The sequence below is a fragment of the Girardinichthys multiradiatus genome, chromosome 23 (assembly GCF_021462225.1).
Source record: "Girardinichthys multiradiatus isolate DD_20200921_A chromosome 23, DD_fGirMul_XY1, whole genome shotgun sequence".
Taxonomy (NCBI): domain Eukaryota; kingdom Metazoa; phylum Chordata; class Actinopteri; order Cyprinodontiformes; family Goodeidae; genus Girardinichthys; species Girardinichthys multiradiatus.
Genome location: NC_061815.1, coordinates 31420162 through 31436336, shown reverse-complemented (window position 1 = coordinate 31436336; position 16175 = coordinate 31420162).

Genomic DNA, 16175 nt, shown 5'->3' with positions numbered 1-16175 from the left:
CCGCGCTTATGCATTTTAACCCTTATATTAACCCTGGTATTTTTAAAGGTATGTGTTTGATTCTGGTACTAAGCTATCAGCCTCCTTTGTTAGCTTAACTGCTAACAGCTAAGGACATGTGCTTGCTGCTAAATAATATTTACCCAGAAAGGTTAAGTTTTCAATCCAGTGAATAATGGTCCCTAAACATTATTTCACTAAATCTGATAACTAAGTAAACATCATTAAGCCCCATTTCTCCAGAAAGATTTGGCTCTTCTCCAAAATATTCCCTTAATAATGTTTCTTCAAATATTATTTCAATAAGTAAAGGCAGCTAGTGAGACACCGTTGAGAATTAGTCATCCAGAAGGTTGGTTTTATTCAGCAGATCATTATTTAAAACATTATTTTAATAAAATAATATTTTATCTGATCTTGCATTGTGAAGTGTTGTCTAAACATTTGCTGATTATTGCTTAAGTTAGTCTTGGAACTAACTTAATTTAACTTCCAGATTCTTCAAGATAATCCTTGGTTCTCAAACATAAACATTGCATGGTAATGTTGCATCACTCTTTTGGTCATGATTTTCAAGCATCTTTAATCAACTTGTTTATATTGTACATAGCCCATTAGTCTTCGTTATTCTTTAATTCTGCTTGGTAGTTTAGTTGGATTGTTTTAGCATATTAAATAGTTTGTTAATTGAAATATGTTTAACATTGAGTTGACTTATTTTTGTTAATAAATTCTTGTATTTTAAGAAATTGTGTGAATTCATTCCATATATGTGCAGAGTTTATGCTGTTCAATAATGTCTGAGCTCATCTCGCACCTTTCAATTTTGTCCTAATACCATCGCCTTACTGGGCTGGTATTCATAGGAAAACCCTTAACAGACCGAAATATTATTTGATAAAATATTAAAATATTAATATTAAATAATCTCAGATTCATAATTCCAACATGAGGTTAAATGGCAATAACTCAAAAGTATTTCTTAAAATGAACTTTTTAATTGATGTTTTCCCACTGAGACAATGCCTGAGAAGAACATTTAGTATTTATTTTGTTTCCACAGTTACGCATAGAAAAGATGCAACAATGTTAGAAAAGAGCTCAGGCAAACCAGTTTCACTCTGATCAATACTCTCTTTCATTGAACAGCAGCGCTCCCAAAGGTGATGCTGCTCTGTTTAATCAGAGGCAGTGCTCAGATGTGCTCTAGCATGCTTATCAATCCTTTCACATTGTAATGCTTACAGACAGGGCGTGCTCGAGTGTGTTTGTACATTTGCATGTGTGCACGCGTGTTAGTGATTGGTTACACCCATGTGTGTGTGGGTTGAGGAAGGGCAGCTGCTCGTCCATTTGTTTCAGTCAAAACTAATTAGACCTAGATCAGTTAAAGGACATTTGGCTGTAGTGGATAATTGCTGACTGGAGACCTCCCATTTGATCTTAAAGTATGGTGTTACATGAATTTGTGGTATCATCTACTCCTCCAAACATGTTTATTTTTAAGTATTTAAAGCAAGAACTTTATATTTTATGATGAGTCAATCAACATGTAAACTGTGATTTATTTCCAGCCTGTTTTAATCTTCGGGCAGGTTGCTTAAACTGCTGTCCAGAAAGATAAAAGAGCCTCTTTTTGCGGTTTTCAGCCCAGATACAGGTAGAGTCTAATTATTTGTAAATGGTTGCTCATCAGTGGAGATGCTGCAGTAAAATAAATTAACTGTTTTAAGTTTTATTTGGGGTTAAGGCTTATAGTCTCCTTAATTTAGTCTAGCGGCTGCCTTGATAATTGTTGATCTCACCCATCAATGATGGAAGACGGGGCTGAAACCTAATCCTTCTTCACAGAAACCTCAGAGAGTACTTGCACTCAGAGGTATTTTCAATGCTTGAAAATTCAATTTTTGCCATGAGATTAAATGAATTGGACAAAAATGGCCCGACTGGTTTGATTTTTGGTTATTTACTTATAAACTTATCTTTTATGTCTTGTCTCAGCTGTTTTTCAGTTTTGACAGAGAACGTCTTTGGATAAATCGCTAAATGTTTTTGTAAAATGTTCCTTGAAATATCCTGAAGAATGAATGTTTGCAGTTCCATTTTTGTAAAGTGTAATAGTCCCGTTTTTCCAGTAAGGCTGAAGCATTAAGATAAAGGGCTCTTTAGCCATTCCTCTGCACATTCCCTCTAGATCCTCCAGAGTCCTAGGTCCTCTATGCTCTCTTCTCTTTAGCCCAGCCCACAAGTTTTCTTTTAGATTCACCTCTGGGTCCTCACATGACTACACACAAGTTTCTGTCATTTTGACCAACTATTGTGGTTCACTATTTTGCTGAAAGACCAAATGACAAACCATTTCAGTTTGCTCCCCACATTTCCAACTAAAATATTCTGAATAGTTTAAAATACCAGAATGTGTGTTTGTTGCCCCACTTTAGCAAACTCTTCATGTTTACGATTGTGATGGTTGAGTACAACTCACAAATAACCTGGAGACTTGGCAACGTCAAGATTTCCTTCGTTGCTGCAGTTCTTTAACATTGATGCTTGGAGATTTTCCCATCCATCTTCATTCTTGTCACTGTGCAAGGGGTAAAGATAAACTTGGGTCCATCTCCATCCTTGTTTATCACAGTTCTATTTGTATTAAACTTTTTAACTACTGTTGGCTGAATATGGACAAAGTCAAATAACTATTTTGTGACTTTTGGAGATGGTCAAATGGTAATTGGTTGTATTACTTACTCACTACATCAGAGGCCTTCTGCTCTCCAATTCCTTTAAATAAGCCGTGTCAAACCAATGAAACATTTAAAGTATGCTGCACACTGGCCTCTGGGGAAGGGAACGGGACCTCACTGACAAAAAACTTTCCAAGTATTTTAAATGAATTCTATATTGTGTGCACTTAAACCTCATCACACTGCCATGCAAATGTGATGAGGTATAAGTTTACGATTTCAAAATTTTTTTCAACCAAACAACATCCATGATGCAGATTTACTCTGGCTGTACAGTGCTGAGAATCTCAATGTTTCCCTGGTCAACACATACTTCAATTAGTAAAATAATGAGTGATAACGTAAGAAACATTTCATGACATGCACTGCAAGCTACCTCTACCTTTATCTTCTCTAACAGACCTCTAAAGCAAATAGACATGGACTAGCATCAGGGCTGCTTTCAGGGAAAAGCTTCTGACACTGCCAATGAAATGCATGCAGGTCAGCACGAGACGTACACTCACCGGCCACTTTATTAGGTACACCTGTCAAACTGCTTGTTAACACAAATTTCTAATCAGCCAATCACATGGCAGCAACTCAATGCATTTAGGCATGTAGACATGGTCAAGACGATCTGCTGCAGTTCAAACCAAGCATCAGAATGGGGAAGAAAGGTGATTTAAGTGACTGAATGTGGCATGGTTGTTGGTGCCAGACGGGCTGGTATGAATATTTCAGAAACTGCTGATATACTGGGATTTTCACGCACTACCATCTCTAGGGTTTACAGAGAATGGTCCGAAAAAGAGAAAATATCCATCGAGCACCAGTTCTGTGTGCGCAAATGCCTTGTTGACGCCAGAGGTCAGAGGAGAATGGCCAGACTGGTTTGAGCTGATAGAAAGGCAACAGTAACTCAAATAACCACTCGTTAAAACCAAGGCATGCAGAAGAGCATCTCTGAACAAACAACACGTCGAACCTTGAGGCAGATGGGTTACAGCAGCAGAAGACCACACCTGGTGCCACTCCTGTCAGCTAAGAACAGGAAACTCAGGCTACAATTCGCACAGGCTCACCAAAATTGGACAATAGAAGATTGGAAAAACGTTGCCTGGTCTGATGAGTCTCGATTTCTGCTACAACATTCAGATGGTAGAGTCAGAATTTGGCGTCAACAACATGAAAGCATGGATCCATCCTGCCTTGTATCAACGGTTCAGGCTGGTGGTGGTGGTGTAATGGTGTGGGGGATATTTTCTGGGCACACTTTGGGCCCCTTAGTACCAACTGAGCATCATGTCAACGCCACAGCCTACCTGAGTATTGTTGCTGACCATGTCCATCCCTTTATGACCACAGTGTACCCATCTTCTGATGGTTACTTCCAGCAGGATAACGTGCCATGTCATAAAGCACGAATCATCTCAGACTGGTTTCTTGAACATGACAATGGGTTCACTGTACTCAAATGGCCTCCACAGTAACCAGATCTCAATCTAATAGAGCACCTTTGGGATGTGGTGGAACGGGAGATCCACATCATGGATGTACAGCCGACAAATCTGCAGCATCTGTGTGATGCTATCATGTCAATATGGACCAGACTCTCTGAGGAATGTTTCCAGTACCTTGTTGAATCTATGCCACAAAGGATTAAGGCAGTTCTGAACGCAAAAGGGGGTCCAACCCAGTACTAGCAAGGTGTACCTAATAAAGTGGCCGGTGAGTGTAGAAGTCTTGTGTCTTCAACAAACCCTGTGTGGAAGATTAAAACTATAGGCCCAGAGTTTATCTCAGACAACAGTAAGGCATGTTCTGTTTTCCAATTTGTGGTCTTGACTTTGAGGGAATAAGCAGCACGACACAGATCACTGCTTTAACTGGAAGTGCAGGAGTCAGGCTATTCTCTAAGGAGAGGCAGCGAACTGCTGACCGCAGCAACACTCAGCCGGCTCTGCCAAATGCTCCGGATAAAGAAAAGCAGCTCTGAGCTGCACAGACATTAACACACCCAGAACAAGACGAGTGGGCACAAGATACAGATCAACATGTAACAGACTGAAATTTTATAGTTTTACCATAACTGTTTCAATATTCCTTTATTCCAGCCGGAATAATGGGAGAGATAACTTTTTAGAAAGTTTATTACTTTCTTCAAATTCAGAACTTACATGTATTAAGATTTGTATGCCTTTAAACAATTTGGAAAGTCCAGTCCTATCTGTCAGATAAGAAGTGAAGCACTTCAGGCTGTGCAACAGACACTGACATAGTGGTTCAATCATGACAAATGAACAGAATGATCCACTATGTCAAGAAGATGCCACACTCATCTCTTTGAACAGTTATAGACAAGTATAAACATTAGACATGTCCAAACACCATATTGTTTGGAAAACATATGGGTTCTGTGTGCCAGAGATGAACATGTTTTAGTTTGAAAGAAGATGCTGACCTGTGTTGACATAGGCTGAAAAGCACACTCAGACACTTAGGGCTTTGGGGTTGGAGTGGGGGACACTCTGCTGTCAACAACCAGTGGGGTCTCGTACATCCCAGCTACAACCCCAATTTTAATGCACTTTAGACATGCACATCTGCATTCATAACAACATCAATTTGTAATATGCTCACCCACCCACCCACTCACACCCGCATATACACACGAACACACAATTACTCAAATGGTTAAAGGTCATACAAGCCCAAGTTAGTATAACATCAATGTGGCCTGATGCTAGATTGAATGCCGACTTAATAAAGTCAATCATGCAACTGAAATTGACGCTTTTGGCCATTGTTACATTTAGGGGGGGGGAAATGCTTAAAAGCATTCTGGTAAATTAGTTAGAAACTGGTTGAATGACAACAAAGTCAATGTTGTTGAGTGGCCATCACAAAGCCCTGATCTCAGTCTCATTGAAATGATGTATTTGAGGAAGGCAGCCCACCAACCTATCTCAGTTACACCAATTCTGTCAGGAGGAATGGGCCAAAATACCAGCAATCTATTATGAGAAGTTTGAAAGAGGATAGCCAAAATGTTTGACTCTAGTCTTACAGTTTAAAAGGCAGTTCTACCAAATATTGAGGAAATGTAAGCTTCTCAGTTTGAAGAAAGTAAAAAAAAATAAGTCTCTAACAATTATTTATCCCTTTATTGTAGCATTTAACAAATATAAATAATTTTGATATATAACTGACACTGCAGCTAATCCCCTCCAGAAGAAGCCTTGCAGTTTTTGTGCAGTGTTGTGGAGATACCAATGTTAAGACATTTTCAAACTTCTGAGATGATTAAAAGGTTTCTGACACTTAATATCAGTCTAAATTGGGCCTTTGAAGATAGCAGTGTAGTAGCTCCTTCAACCTGTGTGTATACAAATGTACAATGTTAAATAGCAACTAAGTAAGCAAAGGCTTAAGGTTTAAAGCAGTTGAAGGTTCTTATCAAAAACGGATGATATTTTCTAGCTTGTGAATGTTGACTTGAGGCATGTCGAGGAATTTCCAGGATCCATAAGAAGCCTGCTTTATTAAAAATCTGGTTGTTTGCTGCAGCTGCTGCCCTTCCACTTTCTTCCTTTGGGCTTCTGTAATGAGTCATGTCGTTGCTATTAATCTCATGCTTTCTCCTCTGATCTGTTTCTACCTACTGAGGTGACTAACAACAGTGATGGATGGTTTTCAAGGGCAGCAGCGATGGCTCATTCACTTATGATAAACTATACTCTTTTCTGTGACTAATGGACTATTTAGAGCTGTAAGCCTGCAAAAAAGAGGGGACGAAAACCGATCCAAAATAATGGAAACAAATACAAAAACTGTGTCAGCAAGGGATGGTTAAGTTGATAACAGAAATTCAATGCAGATCCAATCTGTAGTATCCTTTGAAGCTAATTGTTTGCTTAAGTGCTTATTCTTTCCTCCCAAAAGCAATTGACTTCATAATCAGAACACAAGCAAGTAAAGTTGTGAGTTTCACAGATTAACACTTGAAAAATGCAAAATGACAAACTGTCATGAAGCTGGTGGACTAAGATCTTAATTATCAGCGCGATTCAGCTTTAGTTTAAATGCCTAGTGGATAGTTTGTAATGCTGCAGAAAAAAGGGGATGAATAAGATGAGAAAAAGGAGATAACAAAGGACTGAGAAGAAACGGCAGCAGAGAAGGGAGAAAGGAAAAGAAAAATTACTAGTGAAAGATGGAAAAGAAGAGAAAGCGTAGTTGGGCTGCACAGATAGAAGAAGACGTGATGGCAAGAAGATTAGTTTTCATGGATTCTAAATATAAAAGAAGATTGAGATGAGTTAAAATAATAACCAAAATGACCAAGGTTTTGCTGAAAACCTGTTCTAAAAAGAACTGAGATTGGATGGAGCAGCTATTTTTTCTAAACATATGAAACAAATTTATTGGTGTTCCAAATCAGTGGCAACCCAGTGTCCAGGCATGGAGAGGTTCGACTGTGCAATAATAATTTAAATTGCAAAACAAAAACAAAAAAACAAATACCATAGTCCTCCACACAGAAAGTAAGGAGTAAAGGAGCAGATCCTGAGTGTCTCACAAAAATAAAAAAAACCCTAGTTTAACTGAATGTGGCTTATGGAACATATGTCTATCATCAAAGATTTTTTTGTTAATGATTTAATTGGTCTTTTTTGTTGTTGTTTGTTTTTGTTTTGTTTTGGTACTCTAAATTTTTAGATCAATTCTCTGACTTTTCTAAAACGTATTTAGTGCTAAATACTGAGAAGTTTATCACAGAGGGTGATTTTAACACTCATGTAGACACTGAAGGTGATAGCCTACATTTAGCATTTAATGCTATCTAAGACTCAGACCTACACACTTCTGCCTAAAACTTCTACTGAAGTATGTCACGATATAAACAAATAACAGCACTTCCTCACAACCCTTACTCTTGTTTGACTATTTTTAATACTGTTTTAAGTTGAAGTTGATTGATGGAAGTGCCCCTGGAAGAATGTTTAAATGAAGCAGATCTTTACCAAACAAACTCAACCTTACTGCCAGAGTAGGGTTAAGTAGGGGTTTTAAATTAAGTAGAGATTGTAGATTTGTATAAAATACAATAGATAGAAATTTAGGTATTTAGTTTGAAAATTTTAGAAATAAGGCATAGGCATTATTAAAAGCAAAGTGGTTTCAATAAGATCATCAGTATGTTTGAAATATGCATCAACAGGCATTGGTGGATACACAATCGCCCCCTTGGCTTTGTGGTGGTTCATGTGACACAACAAAGGGATTCGTTTTTTTCAGCATTCCAGAACAGTACAGCAGAGGACAGCAATCTACTTTCTACCCCTCAAAAATGTATTGTTTTGCTAGTAGTGCAACATCAAAACATGAAATGTACAGCTGAGTAGGGTGATTTAAAAACTTTTTTTAAACATGCATCTATATTTGTAAAATAAAAAACAACAGACAATTTACAAGAATGAAAGTCTGTCACTATAGGGAGCTCCCGAACTTTCTTTTTAAAATTAAACCCTGGTGATTCTGAAGCATCAGAATCAGAATCAGAAAAGCTTTATTGCCAAGTACGTTTTTGGACATACAACGAATTTGTTTTGGCGTAGTCGGTGCAATACAATACAAATTAAACAGTATAAATATATCTACAATATACTGGTCCTTCTCAAAATATTAGCATATTGTGATAAAGTTCATTATTTTCCATAATGTCATGATGAAAATTTAACATTCATATATTTTAGATTCATTGCACACTAACTGAAATATTTCAGGTCTTTTATTGTCTTAATACGGATGATTTTGGCATACAGCTCATGAAAACCCAAAATTCCTATCTCACAAAATTAGCATATCATTAAAAGGGTCTCTAAACGAGCTATGAACCTAATCATCTGAATCAATGAGTTAACTCTAAACACCTGCAAAAGATTCCTGAGGCCTTTAAAACTCCCAGCCTGGTTCATCACTCAAAACCCCAATCATGGGTAAGACTGCCGACCTGACTGCTGTCCAGAAGGCCACTATTGACACCCTCAAGCAAGAGGGTAAGACACAGAAAGAAATTTCTGAACAAATAGGCTGTTCCCAGAGTGCTGTATCAAGGCACCTCAGTGGGAAGTCTGTGGGAAGGAAAAAGTGTGGCAGAAAACGCTGCACAACGAGAAGAGGTGACCGGACCCTGAGGAATATTGTGGAGAAGGGCCGATTCCAGACCTTGGGGGACCTGCGGAAGCAGTGGACTGAGTCTGGAGTAGAAACATCCAGAGCCACCGTGCACAAGCGTGTGCAGGAAATGGGCTACAGGTGCCGCATTCCCCAGTCCTGGGCTACAGAGAAGCAGCACAGGACTGTTGCTCAGTGGTCCAAAGTACTTTTTTCGGATGAAAGCAAATTCGGCATGTCATTTGGAAATCAAGGTGCCAGAGTCTGGAGGAAGACTGGGGAGAAGGAAATGCCAAAATGCCAGAAGTCCAGTGTCAAGTACCCACAGTCAGTGATGGTCTGGGGTGCCGTGTCAGCTGCTGGTGTTGGTCCACTGTGTTTTATCAAGGGCAGGGTCAATGCAGCTAGCTATCAGGAGATTTTGGAGCACTTCATGCTTCCATCTGCTGAAAAGCTTTATGGAGATGAAGATTTCATTTTTCAGCACGACCTGGCACCTGCTCACAGTGCCAAAACCACTGGTAAATGGTTTACTGACCATGGTATCACTGTGCTCAATTGGCCTGCCAACTCTCCTGACCTGAACCCCATAGAGAATCTGTGGGATATTGTGAAGAGAACGTTGAGAGACTCAAGACCCAACACTCTGGATGAGCTAAAGGCCGCTATCGAAGCATCCTGGGCCTCCATAAGACCTCAGCAGTGCCACAGGCTGATTGCCTCCATGCCACGCCGCATTGAAGCAGTCATTTCGGCAAAAGGATTCCCGACCAAGTATTGAGTGCATAACTGTACATGATTATTTGAAGGTTGACATTTTTTTGTATTAAAAACACTTTTCTTTTATTGGTCGGATGAAATATGCTAATTTTGTGAGATAGGAATTTTGGGTTTTCATGAGCTGTATGCCACAATCATCCGTATTAAGACAATAAAAGACCTGAAATATTTCAGTTAGTGTGCAATGAATCTAAAATATATGAATGTTAAATTTTCATCATGACATTATGGAAAATAATGAACTTTATCACAATATGCTAATATTTTGAGAAGGACCTGTAATATAAATATATGTGCACAGTTTTAAGTGAGTGAGAGTAAATATAGAGCAGTATAAGATGCAAGAGCAATACAACAGTGCAGGTGATCATTGTGCAAGTATGGCAGTGCAAGTAAAGCAGGAGTCCAAGCTGAGCGTTAATGTAACGCATAGAGTTACAGGTTACAGGTGTCCTGTCAGCAAAAAAAGGGGGGGTGTGGGTGAAAGGGAGAGTGTCAGGGTGGTTTCCGGGCTTTGTTAACCAGGCTGGTGGCAGATGGGAAAAAACTGTTCTTGTGGCGTGAGGTTTTGGTCCGGATGGACCGCAGCCTCCTGCCAGAGGGGAGAGTCTCAAAGAGTCTGTGACCGGGGTGGGAGGGATCAGCCAGAATCTTCCCTGCCCGCTTCAGGGTCCTGGAGGTGTACAGTTCCTGGAGCGACAGTAGACTGCAGCCAATCACCTTCTCAGCAGACCGAATGACACGCTGCAGCCTGCCCTTATCCTTGGCTGTAGCAGCAGCGTACCAGATGGTGATGGAAGAGGTGAGGATGGACTCAATGATGGCTGTGTAGAAGTGCACCATCATAGTCTTTGGCAGGTTGAATTTCTTCAGCTGCCGCAGGAAGAACATCCTCTGCTGGGCTTTCTTGATGAGGGAGCTGATGTTTGGCTCCCACTCAAATGTCTTTATTGGTTGCATTTGAACAGAAGAACGACAAAGCACAGAACAAACAGGATTTTACTCACTCCCTCCCTCATGAATGAATTATTCACCAATTTAAACTTCACAAGTTTCTTTAGCAACATCTGCCCAATGAGAAAAGAGTCTATACTATGTGAGAGTAATTTTATTTATAGAAAACAGTGGCAGCAATTAAATTTGTGAGCTTATTTTCCTCTCTAAGGTTTTCCATCCAGCAGGCAGCTGAAAAGCTGTGTTTACATGAGCACAAATTACAGTCCCTTGCAAAGTAATTCACATCCCTTGAACTTTTTACAATTTTTGGCACGTACAACCACAAACCTCTGTGCATTTTTGACAGAGTTTAATTAACACTGTTATGTGAAGGCCTCAAACATTTGTTAGAGAACATCAGTGAACAAACAGCTTCACGAGGACCAAGGAACACAACACACATTCTCCTGCATGCTGTCTGGACATTGACAGACCCAATGCACATTAATTAGTTTCTGTTTTCTGGCAGGACATTGCTATTTAAAGTTATAACTGCTTAATGTAATTACACCCACACAACCCATTTTCCTTGAGCTGCCTGGTGCCTCATGTGATTCAAACTTATATTGGTAGGTTCTTCTTTCTTCATCGAGGTTTAACATCCTGGCTGTTAAGATACACTTACAGTGCCTTACAAAAGTACTCCTTAAACTTTTGTACATTTTTTCGCATTACAACCATAAATGCATTTTGTTGGGACTTTACAATATAGTTCAACACAAAATACATAGTACTGAGAAGTGGAAGGAAAATGAAGGATGTTATTGAGGCCAGTCTTCTGGGTATGTCACAACCAGCTTTACACATCTAGAGACTAAAAAATAAAATAAAAACAACAGTTTTTGTTTTAGCCCCTTCCATCTTCCCATCATCTCTGGCCATCATCTCTGCTTCTGTTGTAGGAAAGCTTCCCCACAGCATGATGCTGCCACCACTATGGGGTTAAAGGGATTATGTGTTCAGGGTGATGTGCATAGTTAGTTTTTTGCCACACACGTTTTGTATGTTGGTCAGAAAGTAAAATGTTGGTCTCATCTGACCAGAGCATCTTCTTCTACATATGGCAAACTGAAATGAAAACTAATGAAGGCTTTCATTCAACAATGGCTTAATTCTTTATCAGATTTGCAGAGTGCACAACTAATAGTTAGCCTGTCGACAGATCCTCCCACATCAGCTGTTGATATTTGCAGTTCCTCGGTCCACTTGGATGCTTCTTTGAATAATGCAATCTTTTCCTGGCCTGTCAGTTTAGGTGGTCATGTCCTGGTTTGAAATTGTGCTATACTCTTTCCATTTTCAGATCATAGATAAAACTTGCGATGTCATTCAATAACCTAACCCAGCTTTAAACTTCTCCACAACATTATTCCTCACCTGTCTACTGTGTTGCTTTGTCTCCATGATGCTGTTTCCTCAGTAATCTTCTCCATCAAACCCCTGAGATCTTTACAGAAAGCTGTAATTTAAAAAAATCCCAATAAAATACATTGACATTTGTGTTTATAATGCAACAGAATGTGGAAAAACCTCAAGCAGTGTTGGTTGGCTTTTGTATATTGAAGATGTCGAGGATAGTTTTTTTCAGTAAATGTTGTGGCCTTGACTCTGGAGAATGGGATTTGTCACTGCATCATGTCACATGTAATGGTCATAACTGATGGACTTCATGCAGTCTGTACTCATTTTCTCTTTGCAGGTCTCAGTGCTGCAGTCTTTCCATAAAATTGATGTAACTTCATGTCTTGCTATACATCCTATTTTTTATTAGGTTTTAGCAAAAATATCTAAAGGTAGAGGGTATTTGTTGAACTATTGCAACATATTTTATTTTCCCCCTTTAAATTTAGTTTTGATGACAGACCTCTACCTTATTACAAAGAATTTTGAGGGAAGGATCTTCAAAAGCTGGAAGGCCTAGGGCCCATGCATGGTTTCTACTTTGTGACATGAAAACATGCCACTTCCTGCTACATATAGCATGAGGAGGTGGCAAATAACTAAAAACTGCAAGTAAGAAATAAAACCTTCAAACAGGAGGCTGACAGTCAGCCAATGAATTTATATCCCAACCTTCACACCCAATCAACTCAATGTTTCAGTTCTTAAATCATGCAGTTCAATGTAAACTATGAGCTCTGAGTTTGTTATTCATTCAGCTGTTGGGACCCAGCCATGGATTTCAACAATAAACTCCGGTACAGACTTTCCTGAACTTTCAAAATAAATTGCATTTAACTGACTTCCAGCCTGAATAAGAGCACCCCCTCTCCAACAAGCCGACCTCTTCCACACGGCCTTCCAGAGGGACCGGATAGGGGAGACAAGCGCGCTGATGTCTCTTTGCTGGCAAACAGACATAAACTCTTCAACTGGATCCAAGGATGTCATACAATCATCGATCATATGCAAAGTTAAGTACGAATGAAATACTGTCTGTGTATCTGGTATTTTCATTCATGAACTGGGAAATTAAGGTGTAAGAATTGCTTACTTTCTCTCTGAGGCCTGCAGAAGCAAACTGTCCCAGAGAAGTTCCCTACAGAGAAGCGGTCTCTATGAAGCCGAGCGGAGCGGTCTCCCAGTCTGGAAGGAAGGCAGCAGAGACCCCATCACCGTGGTTACGGTAACGTGCAGTGTGGTTAGTGGATAGAACGGGCTGTCTATCGGGACGTTTCTTCAAACTTCTTCGCCTTGGACAATGTTCCTCACCACAGTTCATGAGGTTAAGTGTTTGGGCAGAATAACATAGAAGTGATTTAGATTAAAATGATCTGAACGTTTTTCATTTTATGAAGTTTGGTTTTGTTTGTGTTGAACTCAGCTATCTTGAAGCTAGCAGACTATCTGCAGCACACGTGCTCAGGTTGTCTTTTTTTGTATGTTTTTAAAGTTAAGACACACTTTATTAAAGGGTGATTTTAAACAGAAGATTTATCATAATGTGCCGTCCGCGCTTATGCATTTTAACCCTTTTATTAACGGTATTTTTAAAGGTGTGTGTTTGAATCTGGTGATAAGCCAGCAGCTTCCTTGTTAGCTTAACTGCTAACAGCTAAGGACATGTGCTTGCTGCCAAATAATATTTACCCAGAAAGGTTTAGTTTTCAATCCAGTAAATAATGTGTCCCTAACGTCATTTTACTAAATTTGATAACTAAGTAAACACCATTAAGCTTCATTTCTCCAGAAAGATTTGGCTCTTTCCAAAATATTCCCTTAATAATATTTCTTCAATTATTATTTCAATAAATAAAGGCAGCTAATTAGAAACTGTTGAGAATTCATCCAGAAGGTTGGTTTTATTCAGCAGATCATTATTTAAAACATTATCTTATTAAAATAATATTTGATCTGATCTTGCATTGTGAATTGTTGTCTAAACGTTTGCTGATTATTGCCTAAGTTGGTTCCAAGACTAACTTCACTTCACTTCCAGATTCTTCAAGATAATCCTTGGTTCTCAAACATAAACATTGCATGGTAATGTTGCATCACTCTTTTGGTCATGGTTCTCAATCATCTTTAATCAACTTGTTTATATTGAACATAGCCCATTAGTCATATTCTTTAATTCTGCTTGGTAGTTTAGTTGGATTGTTTTAACATAGTAAAGAGTTTGTTGATTGAAATATGTTTGACTTTGAGTTGACTTATTTTTGTTAATAAATTATTGTATTTTAAGAAATTGTGTGAATTTATTCCATGTGTGTGCAGAGTTTATGCTGTTCAATATTGTCTGAGCTCGTCTCACACCTTTCTACTTTGTCCTAATACCATCGCCTTACTGGGCTGGTATTCACAGGACAATCCTTAACACACCGAAATATTATTTGATAAAATATTAAAATATTAATATTAAATAATATTCTCAGATTCATAGTCCCAACACAGCCTTGTTGCTAGAGTGATGTGCAGCATGCAGCACCTGTCCTGTCTGTTTGCTAAGCATTTGTGCGTGCTCCATGTGTGTTTGCCCGATGATAAATGAGGCTGGTAATGACACTTTAACAATGAGTGCATTAGTGTTCCAGCAGGCTTTACGTCAGCAGCCTCCAGCTACGCTCTGAAAGCTGTTGACACCTGAATGTGGCAGCGGCACAACTTTTTATTTATGAAGCACTAAAGCACCATCTGCCCCCCGACCATCTGCTCTGCCTCAACTTCTGGATCATGTTTTGCTGTTTTTATTGAATTATAAACTCAGTAGAGCTGTAGATGTACCTCTTTTTCTATAGCGGCTTTCACTTCCAATAACTAGTGGCCATCAGGCTTTGACACTCAGGTAATGACTCAGGAGATTTTTTTATGGCCATCAAACTTCTTTCTAACATAGAAGTTTGTGAAGTGGGTTCCTCCGAACAACTGCACGGGTTGTAAAACCTCAAGTAATAAACTTTAATGTTTTTATAGGTAACATCTGTGAGCATATCAACTTCTTCTGACAGGCACTTTGAAACATCGTTTAGCAAACACAATAAACAGCTTTTGTAATACAGTCAGGACTTTCATGGAAAACATTTATTTTGGATAAGTGTTAGACATTAATTCATTAACAATAAAGCAAACAGCATAAAAAATAATAATAAAAATTATTATTACCGTTGGTCATATTAGTAAGGCTGAAACAATTAATTGGATTAATAAATTACTGAAATAATTGTCAACTAATTTAATAATCAATCGTTAACTGGAGTATACAAATTCTAAAACATGCCATTTGCTGAAGAACAGCCCACTTAGAGCAGTAATTAGGCCAAAATTGTACAAAAAATATATACATTTTGCATTTAAGATGAAAAGCCTTCTTTGTCTATAAATATGTTCTTTCCAGAACTCCTCAAGTGGGACAGGATTAGCTTCACCTGGTTCAAATTCAGTAAAAAAATCTCCTATTAAGCAGCTTTTGCTATCCGATTATAAAAGGATTAATCGAAAATATAGTCAACAGATTAATCAATTAGCAAAATAATAAGGTCACAGAACAAAATAAAGCCTGTACAAATTATTGTGGTGGAGACATTATTAAGGTTCCACCACAGTAATTTAATCAGGTCTGTTCTCTTCATGAACCCGTCAGGGTCAAGCTTCAGCTGTCAGAAAGCTGGTCTCATATTTTATTCTGGAATACTTTTGTATACAGAGGAGCTCATGGTCAGCTGAGTCACTGCAAGGTGCCCAGGTCCCCTGGCTGCAAAACAAGCCCAGATCATCAACACTCCATCACCATGGGTACAGCTGTTGTTTGAAGATGCTATCCTCCTTCCACTCTCCCAAACAAGCCAAACATGGTCAGTCTTTTTTCAAGTTCTTCTAGTCTGACTTGGGGGTGAATTTGCTGAAACGCTGGCTACCGGGATGACTGGCAGCTGTCTTAAATGTTTTCTACTATTAAATAATCTTTCTCACTTGAGAATGCTGGAGTTTCAACATTTTTATTCATAAAGCGGCATTATAACACTTTCAAGACTGATTGGCATCAACAACTGATTCTCT